The sequence below is a fragment of the Salvelinus fontinalis genome, chromosome 29 (genome assembly GCF_029448725.1).
Source record: "Salvelinus fontinalis isolate EN_2023a chromosome 29, ASM2944872v1, whole genome shotgun sequence".
Classification (NCBI taxonomy): Eukaryota; Metazoa; Chordata; class Actinopteri; order Salmoniformes; family Salmonidae; genus Salvelinus; species Salvelinus fontinalis.
In genome coordinates this window covers 14,329,535-14,349,241 of record NC_074693.1, presented here as the reverse complement: position 1 = coordinate 14,349,241, position 19,707 = coordinate 14,329,535, and positions in this window count along the sequence as shown.

Genomic DNA, 19,707 nt, shown 5'->3' with positions numbered 1-19,707 from the left:
TCGCTACTTTACTGTTGACGTTGAGACTGGTGTTTTGCGGGTACTATTTAACCTGTTTGGGCTGCAGGGGCAGTATTAAGTAGCCTGGATAAAAGGTGCCCATTTCAAATGGCCTCGTACTCAATTCTTGCTCGTACAATATGCATATTATTATTACTATTGGATAGAAAACACTCTCTAGTTTCTAAAACCGTTTGAATTATATCTGTGAGTAAAACAGAACTCATTTTGCAGCAAACTTCCTGACAGGAAGTGGAAAATCTGAAATCGATGCTCTGTTCTAGGGCCTGCCTATAAATGTCCTTGATATATATCAGTATACATGCACTTTATACGTCTTCCACTAGATGTCGACAGGCAGCGAGAGAAGAAATGGAGTGTATAACTTGATCTGGGGTCGAATAAAAGCTCTTTGTATGACGTGTCACCAGTTTCCTGTTTTCTGGAGAGCGCGAGAAGGGACCTGGTATTGCCTTCTGATAAGCTGTCGTTATAGACGACTAATATCTCCGGCTTTGATTTTATTTGATACATGTGACAATATCATCGTAAAGTATGTTTTTTCAATATAGTTTTATTAGATTATTGAATTTTTTTCGGGACATTTGGCGTGTTGCTTTGTCTGCGTATGTTCAGGAAGGAGAGCTTCACGCCACTTTGCTAGCTTTCCGTGCTAATTGACTGGAGAAGAGGACATTCTAAATCCAAACAACGATTGTTCTGGACAAAGGACCCCTTGTGCAACATTCTGATGGAATATCGTCAAAAGTAGGACCCATTTTATGATGCTATTTCATATATCCGTCGAACATGTTGTACTAGTAGTTTGCGCCCAGAGTTTGGGCACTCTCTCGCCATAACTAAGCAACTAAGCTGGATGTCGTAATGAAGTTATTTTTAGAATTCTAACACGACGATTGCATTAAGAACTAGTGTATCTATCATTTCCTATACAACATGTATTTTTTTGTAACGTTTATGTATAGTTATTTGGTCAGAATAGTTGAGTGTCATAAAAATATCCGCACATTCTGGGAAAAAGATGCTACGTTAGAACAATGTATAACCACTGATTTCAGCTCTAAATATGCACATTTTCGAACAAAACATAAGTGTATGTATAACCTGATGTTATAGGACTGTCATCTGATGAAGCTTATCAAGGTTAGTAAAAAATTATATATCTTTTGCTGGTTTATTCGCTATCGCTAACGTGCCTTTTGCTATCGCTAACGTGCCTTGATGAATGAATGCGGTAGTGTGGTAGGCTATTGTAGTAAGCTAATATAATGCTATATTGTGTTTTCGCTGTAAAACACTTAAAAAAATCGGAAATATTGGCTGGATTCACAAGATGTTTGTCTTTAATTTGCTGTACACCATCGATTTTTCAGAAATGTTTTATGATGAGTATTTAGGTATTTGACGTTGGTGTCTGTAATTACTCTGGCTGCTTCGGTCCTATTTGTGACGGTAGCTGTGATGGTAGCTGCAATGTAAAACTGATTTATACCTAAAATATGCACATTTTTCGAACAAAACATAGATTTATTGTATAACATGTTATAAGACTGTCATCTGATGAAGTTGTTTCTTGGTTAGTTTGGTTGGTTCTTGGTTAGTTAGGTTGGCTTTGTGCATGCTACCTGTGCTGTGAAAAATGTCTGTCCTTTTTTGTATTTGGTGGTGAGCTAACATAAATAGATGTGGTGTTTTCGCTGTAAAACATTTTAAAAATCGGACATGTTGGCTGGATTCACAAGATGTTTATCTTTCATATGCTGTATTGGACTTTGTCATATTGTGCCCGGCTTGCAGCCCAAAGAAGATAATGAAGCTGCCAGCTGAGGACTTGTGAGGCATGTTTCTCAAACTAGACACTCTAATGTACTTGTCCTCTGGCTCAGTTGTGCACCGTGGCCTCCCACTCCTCTTTCTATTCTGGTTAGAACCGGTTTGTGCTGTTCTGTGTAGAGAGCAGTACACAGCGTTGTACGAGATCTTCAGTTTATTGGCAATTTCTCGCATGGAATAGCCTTAATTTCTCAGAACAAGAATAGACTGACGAGTTTCAGAAGAAAGTTCTTTGTTTTTTTGCCATTTTGAGCCTGTAATCGAACCCACAAATGCTGATGCTCCAGATACTCAACTAGTCTAAAGAAGGCCAGTTTCATTACTTCTTTAATCAGAACAAGTTTTCAGCTGTGCTAACATAATTTCAAAACTATTTTCTAATGATCAATTAACCTTTTAAAATTATAAACTTGGATTAGCTAAAACAACGTGCCATTGGAACACAGGAGTAATGGTTGCTAATAATGGAACTATGCAGATATACACCTATGCAGATATTCCATAAACTACAAAATTCATTTACAACATTAAATCAAATCAAATCAAATGTATTTATATAGCCCTTCTTACATCAGCTGATATCTCAAAGTGCTGTACAGAAACCCAGCCTAAAACCCCAAACAGTAAGCAGTGCAGGTGTAGAAGCACGATGGCTAGGAAAAACTCCCTAGAAAGGCCAAAACCTAGGAAGAAACCTAGAGAGGAACCAGGCTATGAGGTGTGGCCAGTCCTCTTCTGGCTGTGCCGGGTAGAGATTATAACAGAACATGGCCAAGATGTTCAAATGTTCATAAATGACCAGCATGGTCAAATAATAATAATCACAGTAGTTGTCGAGGGTGCAGCAAGTCAGCACCTCAGGAGTAAATGTCAGTTTGTGAACAGGTCAGGGTTCCATAGCCGAAGGCAGAACAGTTGATACTGGAGCAGCAGCACGACCAGGTGGAATGGGGACAGCAAGGAGTCATCATGCCAGGTAGTCCTGAGGCATGGTCCTAGTGCTTAGGTCCTCCGAGAGAGAGAGAAAGAAAGACAGCAAGTAGAGAGAGAATTAGAGAGAGCATACTTAAATTTACACAGGACACAGGATAAGACAAGAGAAGTACTCCAGATATAACAAACTGACCCTAGCCCCCCGACACAACTACTGCAGCATAAATACTGGAGGCTGAGACAGGAGGGGTCAGGAGACACTGTGGCCCCATCCAATGATACCCCCGGACAGGGCCAAACAGGAAGGATATAACCCCACCCACTTTGCCAAAGCACAGCCCCCACACCACTAGAGGGATATCTTCAGCCACCAACTTACCATCCTGAGACAAGGCCGAGTATAGCCCACAAAGGTCTCCGCGACGGCACAACCCAAGGGGGGGCACCAACCCGGACAGGAAGATCACGTCAGTGACTCAACCCACTCAAGTGACGCACCTCTCCTAGCGACGGCATGAAAGAGCACCAGTAAGCCAGTCCTCAGCCCCTGTAATAGGGTTAGAGGCAGAGAATCCCAGTGGAGAGAGGGGAACCGGCCAGGCAGAGACAGCAAGGGCGATTCGTTGCTCCAGAGCCTTTCCGTTCACCTTCACACTCCTGGGCTAGACTACACTCAATCATATGACCTACTGAAGAGATAAGTCTTCAGTAAAGACTTAAAGGTTGAGACCGAGTCTGCGTCTCTCACATGGGTAGGCAGACCATTCCATAAAAATGGAGATCTATAGGAGAAAGCCCTGCCTCCAGCTGGCTTGTGACCGTAGCGTACGTGTAGGTATGTACGGCAGGAACAAATCGGAAAGATAGGTAGGAGCAAGCCCATGTAATGCTTTGTAGGTTACCGGTAAAACCTTGAAATCAGCCCTTGCCTTAACAGGAAGCCAGTGTAGGGAGGCTAGCACTGGAGAAATATGATAACATCTTTTGGTTCTAGTCAGGATTCTAGCAGCCATATTTAGCACTAACTGAAGTTTATTTAGTGCTTTATCCGAAGTAGAGCATTGCAGTAGTCTAACCTAGAAGTAACAAAAGCATGGATTAATTTTTCTGCATCATTTTTGGACAGAAGTGCTTTGAGAGACTAGTCAAGGATCATATCACCTCCACCTTAGCGGCCACCCTAGACCAACTTTGGTTTGCATACCGCCCTAACAGGTCCACACACCATGCAATCTGGACAAGAAGAATACCTATGTAAGAATGCTGTTCATTGACTACAGCTCAGGATTCAACACCATAGTACCCTCCAGGCTCATCATCTAGCTGGAGGACCTGGGCCTTATCCCCGCCCTGTGCAACTGGATCCTGGACTTTCTGACGGGCCACCTCCAGGTGGTGAAGTTAGGAAACAACATCTCCACCTCGCTGACTCTCAACACTGGGGCCCCACAATGGTGCGTGCTCAGCTCTCTCCTGTACTCCCTGTTCACCCACGACTGCGTGGCCATGTACACCTCCAACTCAATCATCAAGTTTGCAGACGAACAGTAGTGCAGTGGGCTTGATTATCAAAATGACGAGACAGACTACAGGGAAGAGGTGAGGGCACTCGGAGTGTGGTGTCAGGAAAACAAACTCTCCCTCAACATCAACAAAACAACAGGGATGATTGTGGACTTCAGGAAACAGCAGAGGGAGCACCCCCCTATCCACGTCGAAGGGACAGCAGTGGAGAAAGTGGAAGGTTTTAAGTTCCTTGATGTACACATCAACGACAAACTGAAATGGTCCACCCACACAGACAGTGTGGTGAAGAAGGCGCAACTGCGCCTCAGGAGGTTGAAGAAATTTGACTTGTCAACCAAAACCATGAACAACTTTTACAAATCCACAATTGAGAGCATCCGGGCGGGCTGTATCACAGCCTGGTACGGCAACTGCACCGCCCACAACCTCAAGGTTCTCCAGAGGGTGGTGTGGTCTGCACAACGCGTCACCGGGGGGAAACTACCTGCCCTCCAGGACACCTACAGCACCCGATGTCACAGGAAGGGAAAAAAGATCATCAAAGACAACAACCACCTGAGCCACTGCCTGTTCACACCGCTACCGCCCAGAAGGAGAGGTCAGACAGGTGCATCAAAGCTGGGAATGAGAGACTGAAGAACAGCTTCTATCTCAAGGCCATCAGACTGCTCAACAGTGATCAGGAACTCAGAGAGGCTGCTGCCTACATGGAGTTCCAATCACTGGCCACTTTAACAAATGGACCACTAGTCACTTTTTAACAATGCCACTTTAAATAATGCCACTTTAATAATGTTTGCATATCTTACGTTACTCATATCGTATGTATATACTCTATCTTATACCATCTATTGTACCTTGCCTATGCCGCTCAGCCATCGCTCATCCATATATTTATGTGTACATATTCTCATTCACCCCTTTTAGATTTGTGTGTATTAGGTAGTTGTTGGGGCACTATCGGAACCAGAAGCACAAGCGTTTCACTACACTACTATTAACATCTGCTAACCATGTGTATGTGGCAAATACAATTTGATTTGATTTGTTTTGACTTGATCTGACAACTTTTTTATTGACCGAGTCACTGGTATTTCCTGCTTTAATTTGTGCTTGTAAGCAGGAATCAGGAGGATAGAATTATGTTCAGATTTGTCAAATGGAGGGCGAGTGAGAGTTTTGTACGCATCTCTGTGTGTGGATATACGTGCTTGTAGTTCGTCCACTTTATTATCCAACGATTGTACGTTGGCCAATTGTACCGATGGCAAAGGCAGATTAGCCACTCGTTGCCGGATCCTTACAAGGCACCCCGATCTCCTTCCGCGATCCCTCCGTCTCTTTCTCCTGCGAATGACGGGGATGAGGGCCTTGTCGGGTGTCTGGAGTAAATCTCGTCCGACTCGTTAAAGGACATTATTTGTCCAGTTCAAGGTGAGCAATCGCTGTTCTGATTTCCAGAAGCTCTTTTCGGTCATAAGAGACGGTAGCAACAAAATTATGTACAAAATAAGTAACAAACAATGCAAAAATACAAACAAGATCGCACATTTGGATAAGAGCCCATAAAATGGCAGCCTTCCCTCCGGCGCCATCTTCAGATGTTATAAATGGAATGAAATGCCTTTGTTCTCTTTCTTATCCTGTATTCAGACCATGGAGGAACGTTGTATGATCAATCTTTTTTTCTAGGCGTTTAGTCCTCTGGCCTAGTAACTAAGTCTTGGTCCATGCTTTGCCTTGTAACCTAACCTTAGAATCTATATACCTAGAGTAATGCTTTGTTAACGTCAGTATTGCCTTATAACTTAAGCGTCATGCCTTGTATGTGAAGCCATTCATTTTACAACGGTATTAAGTAATACTTGCTTTGATTTTCACTTCTCATGACCATTCCTTGATTTTAGTCAGCTAAACCCATAATAGTTGATTGCACGTGGTCCAACTGTAGTCTCTTGCATATGCCACTTATCATTATGGAGTCAGAGAAACATTTTAAATGGCTAATTTCTTGTGATGTGTGTTTATATAATATACTGAATATTCACGTATAAATTATTATCTAAATATTATTATTACACACTTATGTACACACTACACACTATGCTACAGTGCATTGAAGCTGTTCTCACAGCTTGTGGTGCTCCAACACCCTTAAAAGACACTTTATGTTGGTGTTTCCTTCGTTTCGCTAATTATCTGTATGCGCTTGCAATAACATTTAATCCGCAGTTATTTTGTTAGTAATGATTGATCCTCTGCAGCTAAATGATGGTCTCTGGTGTATTTTGAACATTGGGCTCCTGTGGTTGGACAAAAACAATAACAATAATAAATTAATAATAATAATTGTTTTGTTTGTTAGTTTTGTCTTCTTCTTGGGCCCAGCCCCTGACTTCACACAGTTGACCAGTCACGTGTATTTGTTATGCAGTTAATGTTTTTTTATTTTTTATTAATCAGTTACCCAATCAAGACAGGGCCCCCCAGTTCCCCACATAGGCCCTCTACCTCCTCTCCTCCCCCATCTGATGATTAGCAAAGCAGCATCAACAAGCACCAGGCTTTCCACGCTCGTTGAGAGCTCCCATATCTTCCTGTGGTTGGCGGTTGCAATTAAATAAAATATATATATACTACATATCTAATAAATAAGTATATACTGTAGAACATATACTGTATATATGTATTATTATTTTATATGTATATTTTTTATTTTACTATTAATCCAGCCCTGTACATATAATTACACTGTAATATGGATCGCTTAAAATGAAGTGTTATCATTAAACACTCTTATTTCCAACGTGGTAACATGTAACAAAAAGTCTAATATGTTTTTATTATTTTGCAGCAGATTCCACTCCACTGGAGGTAAGTGTTTTCAGTGGAACTGGTTTCAGCAGAATACACCTGCATAGACTGTACAGACATGTTAATGGTAAGTAACAGGGTGAGACATTCAACTGAAATATTTTTCCCTTTTAGCAGTGTGTGCTGTGCCCTTGAGAATCAATAGCTACATAATACTGGCTCGCTGCCTGTCACCCCGTTAATATGTCCCACAATTGAATCTCACCATCTAGACGAGTTCTATACAGTCCAGTTAACAAGGACTAGTCCGCATCACAAAATGCAGAGAATCCTTAGAGTGCACTCTACATGAAAATGTAACCCTGAAGTACGGTCAATATGTTTTTCGATGTAGTTTAATGCAACGTTTATTGGTCTCAACTATAATCAATGGTTATCGGTCCATTTATAGAAAAACAGTCAAGAGGAAGATATAAAAACAGTTTAAGGTTATTCAAGGATGAAGGCTTAGTTTTGCTTGTACTGAATGGGTAACAGTACAAAAACATGGATAAATTGGTCTTATTGCTACCTCCTGCTGGAATCTACCTGCTGCTGGATTCTACTTGCTGCCGGATTCTACTTGCTACTGGAGTCTACCTGCTGCAGTAATCTACTTGCTGCTGGATTCTACCTGCTGCTGGAATCTACCTGCTGCTGGAATCTACCTGCTGCTGGAATCTACCTGCTGCTGGAATCTACCTGCTGCTGGAATCTACTTGCTGCTGGATTCTACTTGCTGCTGGAATCTACTTGCTGATGGAATCTACTTGCTGCTGGAATCTACTTGCTGTTGGATTCTACTTGCTGCTGGATTCTACTTGCTGCTGGAATCTACTTGCTGCTGGATTCTACTTGCTGCTGGAATCTACTTGCTGCTGGAATCTACTTGCTGCTGGATTCTACCTGCTGCTGGATTCTACTTGCTGCTGGATTCTACCTGCTGCTGGATTCTACTTGCTGCTGGAACCAACTTGCTGCTGGAACCAACTTGCTGCTGGAATTTACTTGCTGCTGGAATCTACTTGCTGCTGGAATCTACTTGCTGCTGGAATCTACTTGCTGCTGGAATCTACTTGCTGCTGGATTCTACTTGCTGCTGGAATCTACTTGCTGCTGGAATCCACTTGCTGCTGGATTCTAATTGCTGCTGGTTTCTACTTGCTGCTGAATCTACTTGCTGCTGGGTTCTACTTGCTGCTGGAATCTACTTGCTGCTGGAACCAACTTGCTGCTGGAATCAACTTGCTGCTGGAATCTACTTGCTGCTGGATTTTACCTGCTGCTGGATTTTACCTGCTGCTGGAATCTACTTGTTGCTGGATCTACTTGCTGCTTGAATCTACTTGCTTCTGGAATCTACCCGCAGCTGGAATCTACCTGCTGCTGGAATCTACCTGCTGCTGGATTCTACCTTCTGTTGGATTTTACTTGCTGCTGGAATCTACTTGCTGCTGGATACTACTTGCTGCTGGAAACTACTTGCTGCTGGATTCTACCTGCTGCTGGATTCTACTTGCTGCTGGAATCTACTTGCTGCTGGAATCTACTTGCTGCTGGAATCTACTTGCTGCTGGAATCTACTTGCTGCTGGAACCTACTTGCTGCTGGAATCTACTTGCTGCTGGATTCTACTTGCTGCTGGATTCTACCTGCTGCTGGATTCTACTTGCTCCTGGAATCTACTTGCTGCTGGATTCTACTTGCTGCTGGATTCTACTTGCTGCTGGATTCTACCTGCTGCTGGATTCTACTTGCTGCTGGATTCTACTTGCTGCTGGATTCTACCTTCTGCTGGAATCTACTTGCTGCTGGATTCTACCTGCTGCTGGATTCTACCTTCTAATGTATTCTACCTGCTGCTGGAATCTACTTGCTGCTGGAATCTACTTGCTGCTGGATTCTACTTGCTACTGTAATCTACTTGCTGCTGGATTCTACTTGCTACTGTAATCTACTTGCTGCGGGATTCTACTTGCTGCTGGAATCTTCTGGCTGCTGGAATCTACTTGCTGCTGGATTCTACCTGCTGCTGGAATCTACTTGCTGCTGGATTCTACCTGCTGCTGGATTCTAATTGCTGCTGGATTCTACCTGCTGCTGGAAACTACTTGCTGCTGGAATCTACCTGCTGCTGGAATGTACTTGCTAATGGATTCTACCTTCTGTTGGAATCTACTTGCTGCTGGAATCTACTTGCTGCTGGATTCTACCTGTTGCTGGATTCTACCTGCTGCTGGATTCTACCTGCTGCTGGATTCTACTTGCTGCTAGATTCTACTTGCTGCTAGATTCTACTCGCTGCTGGATTCTACTTGCTGCTGGATTCTATTTGCTTCTGGAACCTACTTGCTGCTAGAATCTACTTGCTGCTGGATTCTACTTGCTGCTAGAACCTACTTGCTGCTGGATTCTAACTTCTGCTGGAATCTACTTGCTGCTGGATTCTACTTGCTGCTGGAATCTACTTGCTGCTGGATTCTACTGCTGCTGGAATCTACTTGCTGCTGCATTCTACTTGCTGCTGGAATCTACCTGCTGCTGTATTCTACTTGCGGCTGGAATCTACTTGCTGCTGGAATCTACTTGCTGCTGGAATCTACCTGCTGCTGGATTCTACTTGCTGCTGAAATCTACTAGCTGCTGGAATCTACCTGCTGCTGGATTCTACCTGCTGCTGGATTCTACTTGCTGCTGGAACCAATTTGCTGCTGGAATTTACTTGCTGCTGGAATCTACTTGTTGCTGGAATCTACTTGCTGCTGGAATCTACTTGCTGCTGGATTCTACTTGCTGCTGGATGAACCTTCTGCTGGAATCTACTTGCTGCTGGATTCTACCTGCTGCTGGATTCTACCTTCTAATGTATTCTACCTGCTGCTGGAATCTACTTGCTGCTGGAATCTACTTGCTGCTGGATTCTACTTGTTACTGTAATCTACTTGCTGCTGGATTCTACTTGCTGCTGTAATCTTCTGGCTGCTGGAATCTACTTGCTGCTGGATTCTACTTGCTGCTGGAATCTACTTGCTGCTGGATTCTACCTGCTGCTGGATTCTAATTGCTGCTGGATTCTACCTGCTGCTGGAAACTACTTGCTGCTGGATTCTACCTGCTGCTGGAATGTACTTGCTAATGGATTCTACCTTCTGTTTGAATCTACTTGCTGCTGGAATCTACTTGCTGCTGGATTCTACCTGTTGCTGGATTCTACCTGCTGCTGGATTCTACCTGCTGCTGGATTCTACTTGCTGCTAGATTCTACTTGCTGCTAGATTCTACTCGCTGCTGGATTCTACTTGCTGCTGGATTCTATTTGCTTCTGGAACCTACCTGCTGCTAGAATCTACTTGCTGCTGGATTCTACTTGCTGCTGGAACCTACTTGCTGCTGGATTCTAACTTCTGCTGGAATCTACTTGCTGCTGGATTCTACTTGCTGCTGGAATCTACTTGCTGCTGGATTCTACTGCTGCTGGAATCTACTTGCTGCTGCATTCTACTTGCTGCTGGAATCTACCTGCTGCTGTATTCTACTTGCGGCTGGAATCTACTTGCTGCTGGAATCTACTTGCTGCTGGAATCTACCTGCTGCTGGATTCTACTTGCTGCTGAAATCTACTTGCTGCTGGAATCTACCTGCTGCTGGATTCTACCTGCTGCTGGATTCTACTTGCTGCTGGAACCAATTTGCTGCTGGAATTTACTTGCTGCTGGAATCTACTTGTTGCTGGAATCTACTTGCTGCTGGAATCTACTTGCTGCTGGATTCTACTTGCTGCTGGATGAACCTTCTGCTGGAATCTACTTGCTGCTGGATTCTACCTGCTGCTGGATTCTACCTTCTAATGTATTCTACCTGCTGCTGGAATCTACTTGCTGCTGGAATCTACTTGCTGCTGGATTCTACTTGTTACTGTAATCTACTTGCTGCTGGATTCTACTTGCTGCTGTAATCTTCTGGCTGCTGGAATCTACTTGCTGCTGGATTCTACTTGCTGCTGGAATCTACTTGCTGCTGGATTCTACCTGCTGCTGGATTCTAATTGCTGCTGGATTCTACCTGCTGCTGGAAACTACTTGCTGCTGGATTCTACCTGCTGCTGGAATGTACTTGCTAATGGATTCTACCTTCTGTTTGAATCTACTTGCTGCTGGAATCTACTTGCTGCTGGATTCTACCTGTTGCTGGATTCTACCTGCTGCTGGATTCTGCCTGCTGCTGGATTCTACTTGCTGCTAGATTCTACTTGCTGCTAGATTCTACTCGCTGCTGGATTCTACTTGCTGCTGGATTCTATTTGCTTCTGGAACCTACCTGCTGCTAGAATCTACTTGCTGCTGGATTCTACTTGCTGCTGGAACCTACTTGCTGCTGGATTCTAACTTCTGCTGGAATCTACTTGGTGCTGGATTCTACTTGCTGCTGGAATCTACTTGCTGTTGGATTCTACTGCTGCTGGAATCTACTTGCTGCTGGAATCTACTTGCTGCTGGATTCTACTTGCTGCTGGATTCTACCTGCTGCTGTATTCTACTTGCGGCTGGAATCTACTTGCTGCTGGAATCTACTTGCTGCTGGAATCTACCTGCTGCTGGATTCTACTTGCTGCTGAAATCTACTTGCTGCTGGAATCTACCTGCTGCTGGATTCTACCTGCTGCTGGATTCTACCTGCTGCTGGAACCAATTTGCTGCTGGAATTTACTTGCTGCTGGAATCTACTTGTTGCTGGAATCTACTTGCTGCTGGAATCTACTTGCTGCTGGATTCTACTTGCTGCTGGATTCTACCTTCTGCTGGATTCTACCTGCTGCTGGATTCTACCTGCTGCTGGATTCTACCTTCTAATGTTTTCTACCTGCTGCTGGAATCTACTTGCTGCTGGATTCTACTTGCTGCTGGATTCTACTTGCTACTGTAAACTACTTGCTGCTGAATTCTACTTGCTGCTGGAATCTTCTGGCTGCTGGAATCTACTTGCTGCTGGATTCTACCTGCTGCTGGAATCTACTTGCTGCTGGATTCTACCTGCTGCTGGATTCTAATTGCTGCTGGATTCTACCTGCTGCTGGAAACTACTTGCTGCTGGATTCTACCTGCTGCTGGAATGTACTTGCTAATGGATTCTACCTTCTGTTGGAATCTACTTGCTGCTGGAATCTACTTGCTGCTGGATTCTACCTGTTGCTGGATTCTACCTGCTGCTGGATTCTACCTGCTGCTGGATTCTACTTGCTGCTAGATTCTACTTGCTGCTAGATTCTACTCGCTGCTGGATTCTACTTGCTGCTGGATTCTATTTGCTTCTGGAACCTACCTGCTGCTAGAATCTACTTGCTGCTGGATTCTACTTGCTGCTGGAACCTACTTGCTGCTGGATTCTAACTTCTGCTGGAATCTACTTGCTGCTGGATTCTACTTGCTGCTGGAATCTACTGCTGCTGGAATCTACTTGCTGCTGGATTCTACTTGCTGCTGGATTCTACCTGCTGCTGTATTCTACTTGCGGCTGGAATCTACTTGCTGCTGGAATCTACTTGCTGCTGGAATCTACCTGCTGCTGGATTCTACTTGCTGCTGAAATCTACTTGCTGCTGGAATCTACCTGCTGCTGGATTCTACCTGCTGCTGGATTCTACTTGCTGCTGGAACCAATTTGCTGCTGGAATTTACTTGCTGCTGGAATCTACTTGTTGCTGGAATCTACTTGCTGCTGGATTCTACTTGCTGCTGGAATCTACTTGCTGCTGGAATCTACTTGTTGCTGGAATCTACTAGCTACTGGAATCTACCTGCTTCTGGATTCTACTTGCTGCTGGAATCTACTTGCTGCTGGATACTACTTGCTGCTGGAAACTACTTGCTGCTGGATTCTACCTGCTGCTGGATTCTACTTGCTGCTGGAATCTACTTGCTGCTGGAATCTACTTGCTGCTGGATTCTACTCGCTGCTGGATTCTACTTGCTGCTGGATTCTACTTGCTGCTGGGTTCTACCTGCTGCTGGATTTTACATGCTGCTGGAATCAACTTGCTGCTGGAATTTACTTGCTGATGGAATCTACTTGCTGCTGGAATCTACTTGCTGCTGGAATCTACTTGCTGCTGGAATCTACTTGTTGCTGTACTCTACCTGCTGCTGGATTCTACTTGCTGCTGGATTCTACCTGCTGCTGGACTCTACCTGCTGCTGGAATCTACTTGCTGCGGGAATCTACTTGCTGCTGGATTCTACTTGCTGCTGGAATCTACTTGCTGCTGGAATCTACTTGCTTCTGGAATCTACTTGGTGCTGTAATCTACTTGCTGCTGGATTCTACCTTCTGCTGGATTCTACTTGCTGCTGGATTCTACTTGCTGCTGGATTCTACTTGCTGCTGGAATCTACTTGCTGAAGTAATCTACTTGCTGCTGGATTCTACCTGCTGCTGGATTCTACTTGCTGCTGGATTCTACCTGCTGCTGGACTCTACCTGCTGCTGGAATCTACTTGCTGCGGGAATCTACTTGCTGCTGGATTCTACCTGCTGCTGGACACTACTTGCTAATGGAATCTACTTGCTGCTGGATTCTACTTGCTGCTGGATTATACTTGCTGCTGGATTATACTTGCTGCTGGAATCTACTTGCTGCTGGATTCTACTTGCTGCTGGATTCTACCTGCTGCTGGATTCTACCTTCTAATGGATTCTACCTGCTGCTGGAATCTACTTGCTGCTGGAATCTACTTGCTGCTGGAATATACATGCTGCTCGATTCTACTTGCTACTGGAATCTACTTGCTGCTGGAATCTACTTGCTGCTGGAACCTACTTGCTGCTGGAATCTACTTGCTGCTATATTCTACCTGCTGCTGGAATCTACTTGCTGCTGGAATCTACTTGCTGCTGGATTCTACCTGCTGCTGGATTCTACCTGCTGCTGGATTCTACCTGCTGCTGGGTTCTACTTGCTGCTGGATTCTAATTGCTGCTGGGTTCTACTTGCTGCTGGATTCTACCTGCTGCTGGGTTCTACTTGCTGCTGGATTCTACCTGCTGCTGGAATCTACTTGCTAATGGATTCTACCTTCTGCTGGATTCTACTTGCTAATGTATTCTACCTGCTGCTAGATTCTACCTGCTGCTGGAATCTACTTGCTGCTGGATTCTACCTTCTGCTGGATTCTACTTGCTGCTGGATTCTACTTGCTGCTGGATTCTACTTGCTGCTGGAATCTACTTGCTGAAGTAATCTACTTGCTGCTGGATTCTACTTGCTGCTGGATTCTACTTGCTGCTGGATTCTACCTGCTGCTGGACTCTACCTGCTGCTGGAATCTACTTGCTGCGGGAATCTACTTGCTGCTGGATTCTACCTGCTGCTGGACACTACTTGCTAATGGAATCTACTTGCTGCTGGATTCTACTTGCTGCTGGATTATACTTGCTGCTGGATTATACTTGCTGCTGGAATCTACTTGCTGCTGGATTCTACTTGCTGCTGGATTCTACCTGCTGCTGGATTCTACCTTCTAATGGATTCTACCTGCTGCTGGAATCTACTTGCTGCTGGAATCTACTTGCTGCTGGAATATACATGCTGCTCGATTCTACTTGCTACTGGAATCTACTTGCTGCTGGAATCTACTTGCTGCTGGAACCTACTTGCTGCTGGAATCTACTTGCTGCTATATTCTACCTGCTGCTGGAATCTACTTGCTGCTGGAATCTACTTGCTGCTGGATTCTACCTGCTGCTGGATTCTACCTGCTGCTGGATTCTACCTGCTGCTGGGTTCTACTTGCTGCTGGATTCTAATTGCTGCTGGGTTCTACTTGCTGCTGGATTCTACCTGCTGCTGGGTTCTACTTGCTGCTGGATTCTACCTGCTGCTGGAATCTACTTGCTAATGGATTCTACCTTCTGCTGGATTCTACTTGCTAATGTATTCTACCTGCTGCTAGATTCTACCTGCTGCTGGAATCTACTTGCTAATGGATTCTACCTTCTGCTGGATTCTACTTGCTAATGTATTCTACCTGCTGCTAGATTCTACCGGCAGCTGGAATCTACTTGCAAATGGATTTTACCTTCTGCTGGAATCTACTTGCTAATGGATTCTATCTTCAGCTGGATTCTACCTGCTGCTGGATTCTAATTGCTGCTGGAATCTACTTGCTAATGGATTCTACCTTCAGCTGGATTCTACCTGCTGCTGGATTCTACCTGCAGCTGGGTTCTACCTGCTGCTGGAAACTACTTGCTGCTAGATTCTACTTGTTGCTAGATTCTACTCGCTGCTGGATTCTACTTGCTCCTGGAATCTACTTGCTGCTGGATTCTACTTGCTGCTGGAATCTACTTGCTGCTGGATTCTACTGCTCCTGGAATCTACTTGCTGCTGGATTCTACTTGCTGCTGGATTCTACTTGCTGCTGGATTCTATTTGCTTCTGGAATCTACCTGCTGCTAGAATCTACTTGCTGCTGGATTCTACTTGCTGCTGGATTCTACTTGCTCCTGGAATCTACTTGCTGCTGGACTCTACTTGCTGCTGGAATCTACTTGCTGCTGGATTCTACTGCTGCTGGAATCTACTTGCTGCTGGATTCTACTTGCTGCTGGATTCTACCTTCTGCTGGAATCTACTTGCTGCTGGATTCTACTTGCTTCTGTATTCTGTTTGCTGCTGGTTTCTACTTGCTGCAGGAATCTACTTGCTGCTGGATTCTACCTGCTGCTGGATTCTACTTGCTGCTGGAATCTACTTGCTGCTGGATTCTACTGCAGCTGGATTCTACTTGCTGCTGGATTCTACTTGCTGCTGGATTCTACCTTCTGCTGGAATCTACTTGCTGCTGGATTCTACTTGCTTCTGTATTCTGTTTGCTGCTGGTTTCTACTTGCTGCAGGAATCTACTTGCTGCTGGATTCTACTTGCTGCTGGATTCTACTTGCTGCTGGATGATGTCTAGTTAGCTCACATAAGTGTAACAGTGCTCTCAGACTTCCCTACAATAACATAGAAGAGAAGATACAATGAGGTTATACACGTATTGTGTTACATTGTGCCCAAGAGTGTTGGTATTGAGATTCCATTCACTATAGGTGCTTGTTATTGTTATTTTATTAAGACAAGAGGTGCAGGGAAGACCAATGAAGACATGTGTTAGGTGTAATTAGTTCAGTCATTTGGTAGTGACTATCTGGACATTGTATCTGATTTCACCATTGAACCTATTGGTCTGACTACCAGTAATTATCTATAAGGACACGAGTGTCTCCATTAAAAGATGTAAAGGTGTTGACCACACACTAATAAACTCTACGCTGAAATTGATCAAAGGCAATTAAAATTCCTAAATGCAAAAGTTTGCAAGTTCACTTGCAAATGGACTGGTTGCAGTCAACTATAGTGGTATATTAACTGACTGCTTTATACAGGTCTAGTAACACAACTCTAACTGATTAACACTGTAATTAGCACAACTCAAACTGATTAACACCATGATAAACACAACTCTAACTGATTAACACTGTAATTAACACAACTCTAACTGATCTATACTGTAATTAACACAACTCTATCTGATTAACACTGTAATTAACACAACTCTAACTGATCTATACTGTAATTAACACAACTCTAACTGATCTATACTGTAATTAACACAACTCTAACTGATCTATACTGTAATTAACACAACTCTAACAGATCTATACTGTAATTAACACAACTCTAACAGATCTATACTGTAATTAACACAACTCTAACTGATTAACACTGTAATTAACACAACTCTAACTGATCTATACTGTAATTAACACAACTCTAACTGATCTATACTGTAATTAACACAACTCTAACTGATCTATACTGTAATTAACACAACTCTAACTGATTAACACTGTCATTAACACAACTCTAACTGATGAACACTGTCATTAACACAACTCTAACTGACTAAAACTGATAGTAACGCAACTCTAACTGATATACATTTCTTCGGGATCGGTGTCATTTCCACGGGACGGTTGAGCTAACGTAGGCTAATGCGAAAGGCATGAGGTTGTAAGTACCAAGAACATTTCCCAGGACATAGAAATATCTGATATTGGATGAAAGCTTAAATTCTTGGTAATCTAACTGCACTGTCCAATTTACAGTAGCTATTACATTGAAAGAATACCATGCTATTGTTTGAGGAGAGTGCACAATTTTGAACATAAAAAGTTATTAATAAGCAAATTAGGCACATTTGAGCAATCTTGATACAACATTTTGAACATAAATGCAATGGTTCCTTGGATCAGTCTAAAACATTGCAACTACACTGATGCAATTTAATGGCAAAAAAACTAAATTCCAACTGGGCTGGAATAGTATATTATGGCCTTTCTCTTGCATTTCAAAGATGATGGTACAAAACAAATTACAAAAGAACGGTTGTGTTTTTCTTTGTATTATCTTCTACCAGATCTATTGTGTTATATTCTCCGGAATTCCGTTCACATTTCCACAAACTTCAAAGTGTTTCCTTTCAAATGGTACCAAGAATATGCATATCCTTGCTTCAGGGCCTGAGCTACAGGCAGTTAGAAATGGGCATGTCATTTTAGGCAAAATGTATAAAAAGGGGCGGATCCTTAATTAAATACCATAACATTCATGATACCCTATTATTTGAGGTGGCTGTCAAAATCAGGACAGAGTCGTGCTCAGTTAATAGAGTGACTTAAAAACGCACTAATGTGTTGGGCTGCCTTGGAGGAGGAGGAAGATGATGAAGAGGAGAGCGGTCATTTCTCTCCAGAGCCAAGATTCAAGGACCAGCCTTTAATGAGGTAGTGGTGATAGAGAACGCCTGACATGGAGAGGTGAAGGAGAGACTTACCTGCAGCACTCAGCACACAGGAGGTTCGCTACTCAAAGCTTAAGCTGGTAACAGAAGAAGTTAATAGTGTCAAGAGGTCATAAGAAGAAACATGTTCTACCAGACAGAACTGGGGAAATCTTATAATCAGAAATATGGTGTAATATTAGCCAAGAAGGAAAGTGCAGCAGAAAACAGGATGGAAGTCAGCTTTAAGCACCAAAGGCAATTCCATGGCTTTTTACTGTTAGTGGACTGAAATATACCGCATCATCTGTTTCACAAACTAAATAGAGGAATGGGTCTTAAAAATATACTGCGTTATCTCTTTATCTCTTTCACAAACTAAATAGAGGAATGGGTCTTAGAAATATAGAATCATATTATTATATCTAATGGCTACACACCAGACTGATTAGAAACCAGAGAAATACCGACTGCGTCAAACCAAGTCTTTATTAATTCAACACATCGAGTCGTAATTTCAAAGTTAAAGGAAATGGCCTTGATTTGAGCCTGTTGAGAAACAGTCATATTATCGGAAAATTATTTTCATTTTTAAGAGTTAGAGATTTTGTAGTGAAGTATTGACATCAACCAGTAAAGACTAATACTAGATAAGTTAGCTAATTCCGGAGGGGGGGTTCTAAATGGCAACCTATTCCCTATGTAGTGCACCCCTTTTGACCAGGGCCCATAGGGTTCTAGTCAAAAGTAGTGCACTTAGTAGGGAGTAGGGTGTCATATGGAAAGCATAGGAAAGATTATGTGGTTTGTGGACACGCTCAAGTGTATTATGGGCCTGAGATTTACAGATATGTTGTCGGAAGCAGAATGGTCCAGTGGTCTGATGTGACTCGGGAACATTACTCCTGCAATTGAGTGTGGCCAAACATGGCCATCTAGTCATTAATCCACATTAAGACGTGTTGCGTAATGAGCAACATCTCCGGGTTGTTGAAGTGAAACATATTCCTGACCAGTTTAATTAAGCATGATTCCCTGTCAATGTTGTTTAAGATTCCAGCCCTGAAGATAATGTGAGATTCACTTTACACAATTAAGTTTGCATTAAAAACACTTGCAGTGTTGCAGTGTTAGGGTGCACCAGTTAGAGTTGTGTTAATTACAGTGTTAATCAGATAGAGTTGTGTTAATTACAGTATAGATCAGTTAGAGTTGTGTTAATTACAGTATAGATCAGTTAGAGTTGTGTTAATTACAGTATAGATCAGTTAGAGTTGTGTTAATTACAGTATAGATCAGTTAGAGTTGTGTTAATTACAGTATAGATCAGTTAGAGTTGTGTTAATTACAGTATAGATCAGTTAGAGTTGTGTTAATTACAGTGTTAATCAGTTAGAGTTGTGTTAATTACAGTATAGATCAGTTAGAGTTGTGTTAATTACAGTATAGATCAGTTAGAGTTGTGTTATTTACAGTATAGATCTGTTAGAGTTGTGTTAATTACAGTATAGATCAGTTAGAGTTGTGTTAATTACACTATAGATCAGTTAGAGTTGTGTTAATTACAGTATAGATCAGTTAGAGTTGTGTTAATTACAGTATAGATCAGTTAGAGTTGTGTTAATTACAGTGTTAATCAGATAGAGTTGTGTTAATTACAGTATAGATCTGTTAGAGTTGTGTTAATTACAGTATAGATCAGTTAGAGTTGTGTTAA